General features: G+C 43.6%; 1 pseudogene; it reads left to right on the forward strand.

The window, feature by feature from the left end:
- Window positions 1-6,826: 6,826 nt before the first annotated feature.
- Window positions 6,827-8,526, forward strand: LOC100342299 (heat shock cognate 71 kDa protein pseudogene; annotated as a pseudogene).
- Window positions 8,527-11,418: the final 2,892 nt, after the last annotated feature.

The raw sequence follows: 11,418 nt of genomic DNA on the forward strand, positions 1-11,418 counted from the left end.
GGATATCTAACCAGCTCCAGATTTGATACTCAGTTCAGACTCTTGGCTCCAGCTTCCTGCCAGTGCAGATCCTGTGATGTACTGATGCACTGGGGATGCATCACGGCAGTGAGGCCTCAAGTGATTGGTTTCCTACCACCTACATGGAAGACCTAGACCGAGTTACCAGCTCCCAGCTTCAACCTACTGCAGTCACAGCTATGAACAGTATTTGGGAAAAGAACCAGAGGATGGCAGCTCGCTCTGTTTATCACTCTCCCTGTGCCTGTCTCTCTTACCTGTCAAATAAATAGATAAGTATTTGTTTAAATAAAGAAAAAACAAAATACCAGATGAAACAGCTTTGAATTATAAGCGGGATAACTAAAGACTTGTTAAGTTAAATATAAACATCAAAGTTTCTGAAATAACTACCCATTATGTAGAAATACATTGTATAATTTCCAAATTAGAAGTGATTTTTGAAAATGGAACATGGGGAGGAAAGACCTTAAATCAATCCACTTATTTAAGTCAAAAAAAGGCAAAACTAAACAACATACATTTGGACATCATCCAAGAGCACATCAAAAAGTCGGTGGAAAGTGGAATTAAAAGATAAGCTTATTTTGTAATAAATTTTTTTGAAATACATGCATATCATGGATCTTTAAAAATTCTTTGAAAATGTGTACCATAAAAAAGAACAGGGGCAACCTGTGGCACAGTGGGTTAAGTCACTGCTTGGGATGCCTACATCCCATAGCAGGGTGTCTGAGATGGAGTCTTACCTCTGCGGCTGATCAAGCTTCCAAATAACATGCACCTTGGGAGGGAGCAGATGATGGCTCAAGTACTTGGGTCCCTCCAACCCGTGTGGAAGACCAAGATGAAGTTTCTGGCTCCTAACTTTGGCCTGGGCCAGTCTCAGCTGTTGCAGGCATTGGGAGAATGAGCCAGTAGATGGAAGATCTCTCTCTCTCTCACTGCTTACCTTTCAAAAACATAAATAAATAAATAAACTTTAAAGTTGTAAAAAATTTAAAACTACGCATGGATTTCAATATCTGCCCATCAAAAATATACCTTTTCAATTTCATTTTCCAAGAGTTTTTTGAAGTATCTTCCTTTTTGATGAAATTACATTTTTGAAAAGCAAGGGGATAATTAATACAAAGCTTAGACTGGCATATATTTTTTCAGGGGTTATAGGAGAACTTCTTGGGGAGTTGGTTGGATCCTAAAAGAAATAAAATTGAAAACCTAAAATCAACTTGAAGAGAAGTCACTAGATGTGTTCATTACAGAGATAACAGTAGTGTGTAGAAAAACAAGTTATGGCTGGCACCGAGGCTCAATAGGCTAATCCTCCGCCTGCAGTACTGGCACCCCCGGTTCTAGTCCTGGTCGGGGCGCTGCATTCTGTCCCGGTTGCTCCTCTTCCAGTCCAGCTCTCTTCTGTGGCCCAAGTCATTGGGCCCTGCACCCACATAGGAGACTAGAAGAAGCACCTGGCTCTTGGCTTCAGATCTGTGCAGTGCACCAGCTGCCGCACGCCAGGCGCAGCGGCCACTGGGAGGTGAACCAACGGCAAAAAGGAAGACCTTTCTCTCTGTCTCTCTCTCTCTCATTCTCTCATTGTCTAACTCTGCCTGTGAAAGAAAGAAAGAAAGAAAGAAAGAAAGAAAGAAAGAAAGAAAGAAAGAAAGAAAGAAAGAAAGAAAGAAAGAAAAAGACAGACAAGGTACTGCAATACCCCATCATCCAGAATCAACTACAAGTCAGAGGCCAAGATGGCTGGAGACAGTGGTGGTAGAGGTCAACTCTCCAGGTGCAGAGTTCAGGAAGGCACAGCATGGGTGCAAGGTGAAGACACCAGCTCAACCAGTGGAGTCCCTCGTCCTTCTTAGAACAGCAAATGTGTTTTGAAAACCAGTTCTCATGCATCATGTATTTTATGCTCAAAAATGGAAAGCATACAGCAAAAGCCATGTTTTTTTCCCTTTGTTGAAATATTAATTTTAAGATGTTTCATACAGAGAATTGAAGAGCAAGAAAAATTAGAAACATGCACATTCCAAGTCATTGGCATTATTTTTGTTGTTTGTTTCTGTCGACTCTCTGCAGGGTCTGGTGTTGGTGTCTTCTCCAAACTCATACATTGAAAACCTCAAAGTAATGGCATTTGGGTGAGGGGCCTTTGGGAGATGATGAGAGTGGAGGACTTGTGACTGGGATCAGTGCTCTTAGAGACCCCAGTGAGTGTGTTTGCTCCTTCCACCGTGTGAGGACACCACAAAGAAGCACCACCATTGAACTGGAGGGTGAGCCCTCACCAGACACACAGTCTGCAGGAGCTATGGTCCTGGGCTTCCAGCCTCCAGAATTATGAGAAAGAAGTGATAGATTTATGGTATTTTGTTATACTAGACTAACAAAGAACTGAGATCCATCACTTGCAGTAAAGACCACAAAATATTTTATGTCATCTCAGTCTCACTCATGGTAGCATTCAGCCAAGAAATGAAGGTGGGGCCGACGCTGTGGCACAGCAGGTAAAGCTACCACCTGCAATGCTGGCATCACATATGGGCACCGCCGGCTTGAGTCCCAGCTGTTCCATTTCTGATCCAGCTCTCTGCTATGGCCTGGGAAAGCAATAAGAAGATGGCCCAAGTCCTTGGGTCCCTGCACCCACGTGGGAGACCTGGAAGAAGCTCCTGGCTCCTGGCTTCGGATCAGCGCAGCTCCGGCTGTTGCGGTCATCTGGGGAGTGAACCAGCGAATAGAAGACCTCTCTCTCTCTCTCTCTCTCCCTCCCTCTGCCGCCCTGTAACTTTGCCTTTCAAATAAATAAATAAATGTTTTTTTTTTAAAAAGAAAGAAAGGTAATTTCCAGGTTTCTCACAGAGAAGAGTCAAGGATAACTCTTGTCACTTTGGGAGAGGGCCTTTTGCCGGCTCAAAAGTGACAACCTGAGAATAAACTGCAGCTTGTTTTTCACTGTGCAAATAGCATACAACATAAATAAAACTGAAATTAACAGAAACAATATAAACGCAGAGGGCCGGCGCCGCGGCTCACTAGGCTAATCCTCCGCCTTGTGGCACCGGCACACCGGGTTCTAGTCCCGGTCGGGGCGCCGGATTCTGTCCTGGTTGCCCCTCTTCCAGGCCAGCTCTCTGCTGTGGCCAGGGAGTGCAGTGGAGGATGGCCCAAGTACTTGGGCCCTGCACCTCATGGGAGACCAGGATAAGTACCTGGCTCCTGCCATCGGATCAGTGCAGTGCGCTGGCCACAGCGCTCCGGCCGTGGCGGCCATTGGAGGGTGAACCAACGGCAAAGGAAGACCTTTCTCTCTGTCTCTCTCTCTCACTGTCCACTCTGCCTGTCCAAATATATATATATATATATATATATAAACACAGAGTCCAAAGAACATTGAGAAGGTAGTTTTCATTTTTTTAGTTTCAGTGGTGTTGATTATCACAACATTATATATGAAAACATAATCAGGTGGAAATAAGAACCAACAGTGACCGTGCTCCCTCTTTGTCCAGTAGTGGGGTAGGTGTCACTCAGGTATCGAGTCGTTTATTTAATCATCAAAGCAAAAGGAGCCATGCCCTTGGACAGATGCAGACACTGAGCCATAAAGACTAACATCTTTATGATCACCACATACAATGCACACTAGCATCTTTATTGCCACCACAAACAATGTACCTTCACTTGCCTTGTTACCAATGGATCCATGTCAAACTAGAATTGCTCAGAGGAAAACTTTATTTCCTTTTGACAAGGGGGCAGTGGGAGATGGTAGTTTGCTAAGGAAACTGCTTCCCTGAGAAGCAATTGGCCAGGGCTTTACAGTCAGCTTTGGGATGTGTCCAAGATACAGCAAAAGAGGCAGAGAAGGCTCCTCCTACTCACACATGTAAGCGACATCCACCTTTATCTACTGTGTATTTTCTGAGAAGGGTGGCAAACTCCTCCCAGAGGTGGGAAGTTGAGTATTCTGGGGTCAGTTTAGCCTGAGCGACAAAGATTGGACTCAGACTGTTTTCCCTCCAGTCCATACAATGTGGCAGTGTCCCATGTTGTGTTTCATAGATGGTGCTTCCTTGCCGTGACCTCATGAAAGGAGTTGGCTAGACTGAGAGTGGTGGGAAGGTAGATAGGACAAAGGGCTCCTCCAGGACTGTGGAAAATTTTCTTAACCTAGCTGGGAAACTGGCCTAAGCTAGAAAGGGAGTTTGCTCATGAAAGACATGAAGAATTTCACTGATTAGTTGAGGGAAAAGCAGGCTCTGGCATCAAGGCCACACAGAAGACCATGCAGCCAGGGTTGTCTGTGAGCAGTCTTAGGGGTCTGGTGAAGATAAACAGCTCCCTTGACGGGCCCTAAGATAGAACTTTCTCTTTGTTCTGTGAGAATATGTTTGCTGTTTTACTAGCTAAACCCCCAGCACAAGAAAGTAGAGGAACTCTCTTTTTTCTCCTGGCTAGATCTACAGGAGTTTCATATCTTTCCTTTCTAATACACTTTGCTAAAATCGCCATCTCACATGTTCATCTGCTTCATATTTCATCGCAGATAGAGCAAATTCTCAGGGTTCATCTCAGTTGCTTTGCTCTCATGGGGGAAGGAGCAAACAAAAGGGTCTCTTTAAGGGCACTGATCCCATTCATGAGGGCTCCAGTCTCATGCAACGTTCCTGGAACATTCCCTGAAATACAAGGTCAAGAGAGTTCAGATCCTCTGCTCATGTTCCAGCATCTCCTCTCCCCTTTTTACCCAAATCCTGCATTTCGGGTTACAAAATCATATCACTTATCAGCAATAACTTTGAATATATGCCCTTCACTTCTGTATCCTCAAAGCTGCTCTACTTGGGAGATGTTCACCCACAGCTTCATCCCTCTGTCTTCCCCCCCATTGGGGGGTACCCAATGGGGTATCCCATTGCCAGACCAGTGACATTCCCAGGGCTAGTTGGAACATGGTTTGAAACCTCTTGATTTAGGGGGTGGGAAGACCATAACATTTAGGGGATTACTGGAATTGAGCTGGTAGTTTAATATGAGGCTTCCCAAAAGCCAAGAAAAACTGGAAAAAACCGTGGCTTAGATCATAAATTCTTACTCTTGTTCATTCAAGGCCCTGAAATCAAGGTAAGCTCTTGTGTGTCTGTGCCACCCACTTGTAGACATCACTTCCTGTAAAACTCTCTCCCTTTTTGTTCCAGTCACAAATACTCTATCTCCAGCAGGCTTGAGCGATCTAAGTTCAATTTTTTTCCAACTTCTTGGTAAAATGAATCTGGGAATTTCCTGGCAAGCTTATACATGCTACTCATCCTCCTGCCTGGGCTTGCTGCCTCACCCAGACTACTGGCTCTAGAGCATAGCTCCTCCCTTCTGCAGGTCACCTCTTCTCTTTTTATGACAATAATTTATTACTGGAATCGTTGTCTTAGGGAAAGTGAGTCACCTAATCATAATATAGATCATTGGCTGAGGTCATAGACTTCAAGTTCAGGGAGCTGGATTTGAATTCTGTGTTGAGTACTTATTAGCTATGACCAAGTAATTTAACTTAACTTAGACTTGGTTTTATCAATGATAAAGTGAGAAGTAGGGCATCCACCTAGAAAGATCACAATGAAAATTAAATTCAGTAAAGCATGAGCCTGGAACATTCAGAGTAGCTCTGAATATAGCACTTACAGGGTTATTAATCTGCAAAAGACATTGCTAAGAAAGCACAGAGACCTTAATTCCACAGGACCATTTCTTATATCAGCACTCACAAATGCCAAAAAGTAATGGCAATTTGAGGGAGGCTTACACCAATTTAGACCACGTAATTTAATTTATGGGGATTTGATTTGATAAAAAGCTAAACCCTGAAACTTTACCAGGATGAAGAGTGACCATCTTGTTTAAAAGCTGTTTGGCAGTATCAGTTACCTCTCTGGTAATTTTTGTGTGAAATTAATGAACAGGCAGTTCAAAACCAAACTTTCTGGTGAATTCTCAGAAACAAATATTCTTGTTGTTTATTGATTCTACGTGTATAGGTTTAAGGAACCAGAGGTGTGCGGTAAATGTTCCTCCATATTTGGAAATGACTAAGTATGCTGTACTTGTCGAATACGTGGGAATTTATTCCACTCTAGTGAGAAGGTAGGAAGCGAGAGTAGCGAAGATCTTTGGCATGACACTTCTTCTTTTTCTTCTTAGAATCCCACCAGGAAGAACAGGTGCATTTTCGTTAAATGAAGTGAGACCATTTTGACCTCAAATCAGAACTTCTGCATCCAATTTTGCAAAGCTCACTACCAAATGACTGATGGTATTTTGGTCAAAATTGAGACATTAAGATTTTTTTTTATTGACAGGCAGAGTGGACAGTGAGAGAGAGAGACAGAGAGAAAGGTCTTCCTTTGCCGTTGGTTCACCCTCCAATGGCCACCGTGGCCGGTGCGCTGTGGCCAGCGCACCACGCTGATCCGAAGCCAGGAGCCAGGTGCTTCTCCTGGTCTCCCATGGGGTGCAGGGCCCAAGCACCTGGGCCATCCTCCACTGCACTCCCTGGCCACAGCAGAGAGCTGGCCTGGAAGAGGGGCAACCGGGACAGAATCCGGCGCCCCGACCGGGACTAGAATCCGGTGTGCCAGCGCCGCAAGGCGGAGGATTAGCCCAGTGAGCCTCGGCGCCGGCCAAGATGTTTTTGAAATGATAAATCCAAACTACAACTAAATGTGTCAAAAAATTGTCAAAATTGACCTGCAGTCATCTTTTCTCTTTAAGCAGAATGTAATTGCTGTCATGAAATAATGATATGAATGTACTGAGAATTATCAATGAGCCAACTGCCGCTGCTATTGCTTATGGCTTAGACAAAAAGGTTGGGGCTGAGAGAAATGTGCTGATTTTTGACTTGGGAGGTGGCACTTTTGATGTGTCCATCCTCACAATTGAAGATGGAATTTTTGAGGTCAAATCCACAGCTGGAGACACCCACTTAGGTGGAGAAGACTTCGACAACCGAATGGTCAACCATTTTATTGCCGAGTTCAAGCGCAAGCATAAGAAGGACATCAGTGAGAACAAGAGAGCTGTCAGGCGTCTCCGCACAGCTTGTGAGCGAGCTAAACGTACCCTCTCTTCCAGCACCCAGGCGAGCATTGAGATAGATTCTCTCTATGAGGGAATCGACTTCTATACCTCCATCACCCATGCTCGATTTGAAGAGTTGAATGCTGACCTTTTCCGTGGCACCCTGGACCCTGTTGAGAAAGCCCTTCGAGATGCCAAGTTAGATAAGTCTCAGATCCATGATATTGTCCTGGTGGGTGGTTCTACTAGAATTCCCAAGATTCAGAAGCTGCTTCAAGACTTCTTCAATAGAAAAGAACTGAATAAGAGCATCAACCCTGACGAGGCTGTTGCCTATGGTGCAGCTGTCCAGGCAGCCATCCTGTCTGGAGACAAATCTGAGAATGTTCAAGATCTGTTGCTGTTGGATGTCACTCCTCTATCACTTGGGATTGAAACTGCTGGTGGAGTCATGACTGTCCTCATCAAGCGCAATACTACCATCCCTACCAAGCAGACACAGACCTTCACCACCTACTCCGACAACCAGCCTGGCATGCTCATTCAGGTTTATGAAGGTGAGCGTGCCATGACCAAGGATAACAATCTGCTCGGCAAGTTTGAGCTCACAGGCATACCTCCTGCACCCCGTGGTGTTCCTCAGATCGAAGTCACATTTGATATTGATGCCAATGGCATTCTTAATGTATCTGCTGTGGATAAGAGTACAGGAAAAGAGAACAAGATCACCATTACAAACGACAAGGGCCATTTGAGCAAGGAAGACATTGAGCGTATGGTCCAGGAAGCTGAGAAGTATAAGGCTGAAGATGAGAAGCAGAGGGACAAGGTGTCTTCCAAGAATTCACTTGAATCCTATGCATTCAACATGAAGGCAACTGTTGAAGATGAAAAACTGCAAGGCAAGATTAATGATGAGGATAAACAGAAGATTCTTGACAAATGCAACGAAATCATCAACTGGCTGGATAAGAACCAGACCGCAGAAAAGGAAGAATTTGAGCATCAGCAGAAAGAACTGGAGAAAGTCTGCAACCCAATCATCACCAAGCTGTACCAGAGTGCAGGGGGCATGCCAGGGGGCATGCCTGGGGGCTTCCCTGGTGGGGGAGCTCCTCCATCTGGTGGTGCTTCCTCAGGGCCCACCATTGAAGAGGTTGATTAAGCCAATCCCATTGTAGATGCAGCATTGTTCCACACAGTAAAAGATGGAAGGACCCAAATTTGTAGCAAATTCTGTGGCAGTTTTAAAGTTCAGCTGCTATAGTAAATTACTGGGCATTCTCAATACTTGAATATGGAACATGTGCACAGGGAAAAGAAATAACATTGCACTTTATAAGCACTGTATCTAAGTGGAAAATGCAATGTCTTAAATAAACCTGTATTTAACATTGGCACCAAAAAAAAAAAAAAAAGAAATAATGATATGATGGAGGAACATAGGCTCCAATTAGCTTGCTTATTCAAATTAATATTTATTTAGCGGTCACTTGCTAAGTAGTTATTATCTGTTAAATCACACTTCCTAAAGTACAGTGTGTTGTACTTTATTATTTACAGTTTTGGACATAAGTATTATATATAATTAAACACAGTCATTTCTCATCATGAAGCAGTTATTCCTCATGATGAACCTGGTAAGAAGGTGGTCCAGATCTCTTAAGCTCCTACTATGTGTGATGTGAAAGGAGTTCTAGTTATTCCCAAGGTGGTGAGCTAATGCTGAATGCCAAGCTGAGCCCAGAAATGTCACAAGAAAAAGAAAGTGGATGATGGATCAAGATATGAGGCCTCTGAGATACTGCATGCAAGATCAAAGGGGCTGGATGGTAGAACAGCACCAGAGGTGACCAGTGCCACACAGTGGGGCATTGCCTGCCAAGAGCTTTCTGGTAGTGGCTGTTCTCCATGTGTGCTTTGGCCAGGTCATTACCAGCCAGTGTCTCCAGCATTTATCAGAGCTCTGGCATCACTTCAGGACACCCGTGATGAACAATAACAGGAATCAGGGCAAATCAGATGCCTCCTGATCCCTCCATCAAGAACTCTCTGCGGGGCCAGGAGATGAGAGCCCAGGGAGGCAGAATTTCCTAGGCTGAGGTTCAGAGAGGTCCCTGATGGGATGTCTTCTCACATTAGAACTCTCGAAGCTGAAGAAAGGCTCCCCTCCCCTCACTCCCCAAACTCACTTGTCCTGCACTGAGACTTTGTCTTTTCCTCCAGGTACACACAACCAGCAACTATCAACATGTTAGCTTCCAGGGCAGATGACAAGATAGCTGCTGAACGTTTAGCGCTGCTCCAGAATTTATCAGTCGTGGCCTTCTATAGCTTCACACCGAATCGATTGAGACAATAATGCCTCTCACAGGTTCATTGATGAGACGGAATCCTACTGCCAAAGGCAGGTCAAGAAGAGAAAAACAAGCAGAAGTTTATTAACACGTGTGTCCCATTTGCATTTAAAGGAGACACTTAGGGAATGAGATGTTCTCAAACAGGTGACTTTACACTTCAGCTTATTTATATGGCAATTCAACAAAGAGCAGTGAATCCTCTGGAACCATCGCCATTGGAGAAGGGTTCAAAGCTGCCATCAGCAGCTGATCTTTGCTCTCTCTGGCAGCAGGGAGGATGAAATATCTTGGGTCTTTGTAAATCTATGTCCTGCTTTTAGGCAGGGGAACTGGAGAGCAGACAGCTTTCTTACCACTGCTGCTTTCTAACGATCTGCAGTTCAATCATGCTTTATATTTAGGGAGACACAGTCTAGTCTTCCACATGGACTTAATGTTTCTTTTGTCCCATGAGGTGAGGAGGAAGCACTTCTCTTCTACCCTCTGAGGCTTGGTGCTTTGGGGCACTATAAATTAAACAGATAAAAATGCATTAGCAAGAGAAAAAAGCAGACTTAATTGCATCCATAATGTCTTCATCCATCTTCTGCTGCTGTGACAGAAGACTGCGGATTGGGAAAATGATAAACAACAGAAGCGTATCTGGCTCAAGATTCTAGAGGCCAGGAAGTGCAGGAGCAGAGTGGCAGCAACTTGGGAGGGTCGTAATGCTGTGTCGTAACATTGCAGAAAGCATTACATGATGAGAAAGCCTGGGAGAAAGGAAAAGAGAGAGAGTGAGAGCAAGCGAGAGAGTGGAAAGGGACAGGAATCATTGGAATTTGTCACTTAGCCACCCTGTGACCCCACACTCAGCACTAATTCATCTGTGGGGCAGAGCCCACTCTGCTCTCCTGACCTACACCTCGCAAGACTGCCAGTGGGTAACTAAGCTTCAATCCATGTTTTGGAAGGGGCAGTTAGACCATGGCACATAAGTGTAGGGGTTGGTAGAGAATGGTGACCCAAGAAGGCAGTTAGAATTGGAGATTCCCTACCATCTTCACTGAGGATAGAGAAGGCCAGAGGGACACTTCCATGAGAACAAATGAGTTCTGGGAAAAACAAATGGGAGCCTAAGAGCACTCATGGGAGATATGATAGTTTAGTGCTGATGTTGATTTGTAGTCTTTCCTTGTTGCAAAACTTCCAGGAAGAGCATTGTTTAATAACATACGATGAATGTACCATTCATTTAGGTACATTTCAAAACGACTAAAGTACTTTTCATTAAAGACAAAATAGAAAGGAAAGCGATGCTAGGCAAAACAGAGTGGAACATATGAGGGGTCTTCAAAAGTTCATGGAAATGCATATTATGAAAAATCAATGCATTTGTTTCAAAAAATTATGCATCAGAATAAACTTATCTCTCAATTCCATTTTCCGTGAATTTCTAAAATACTCTTAAATCAGATTTGGTGGATACATTTAACTCTCTGCTTTGCAATGATGAAAATACTTCAGAAGAACATTTGGAGCTACTATAATATATATATATATATATTCAAAAGTTCTATACACATAAACATAAGATGCTAAACAGCTGTATCTATTCCACACAAAAACTTTACTCAATCCAAAACTTCAATCCACTAACAAAGATCTGAGACCAGTATATTAAGAGACAAGTCATGCTTAACTTAAAAATAAACAAAATATTAGCAACCGAACAGCACTTTAGATTTCTTAAATATATTGTTGAAAAATGGGGTTGGTGAAGCTGATGTATGCATCCAAGTATTCCTGTATGACAGCTTCCAGACTTTTCATTAGCTCTATGCTTGTACAAGACAAGAGCCCTATCAACAATCATATCTTGAGATGAAATAATTCCATTCTTAGACTTTATCCTAAACAAACAAAATACATTTTATAAGGACAGTCATTTCAGAATTATCTAATTTAGCCTCAA

The sequence above is a fragment of the Oryctolagus cuniculus genome, chromosome 5 (assembly GCF_964237555.1).
Source record: "Oryctolagus cuniculus chromosome 5, mOryCun1.1, whole genome shotgun sequence".
In the NCBI taxonomy this organism is placed as follows: Eukaryota; Metazoa; Chordata; class Mammalia; order Lagomorpha; family Leporidae; genus Oryctolagus; species Oryctolagus cuniculus.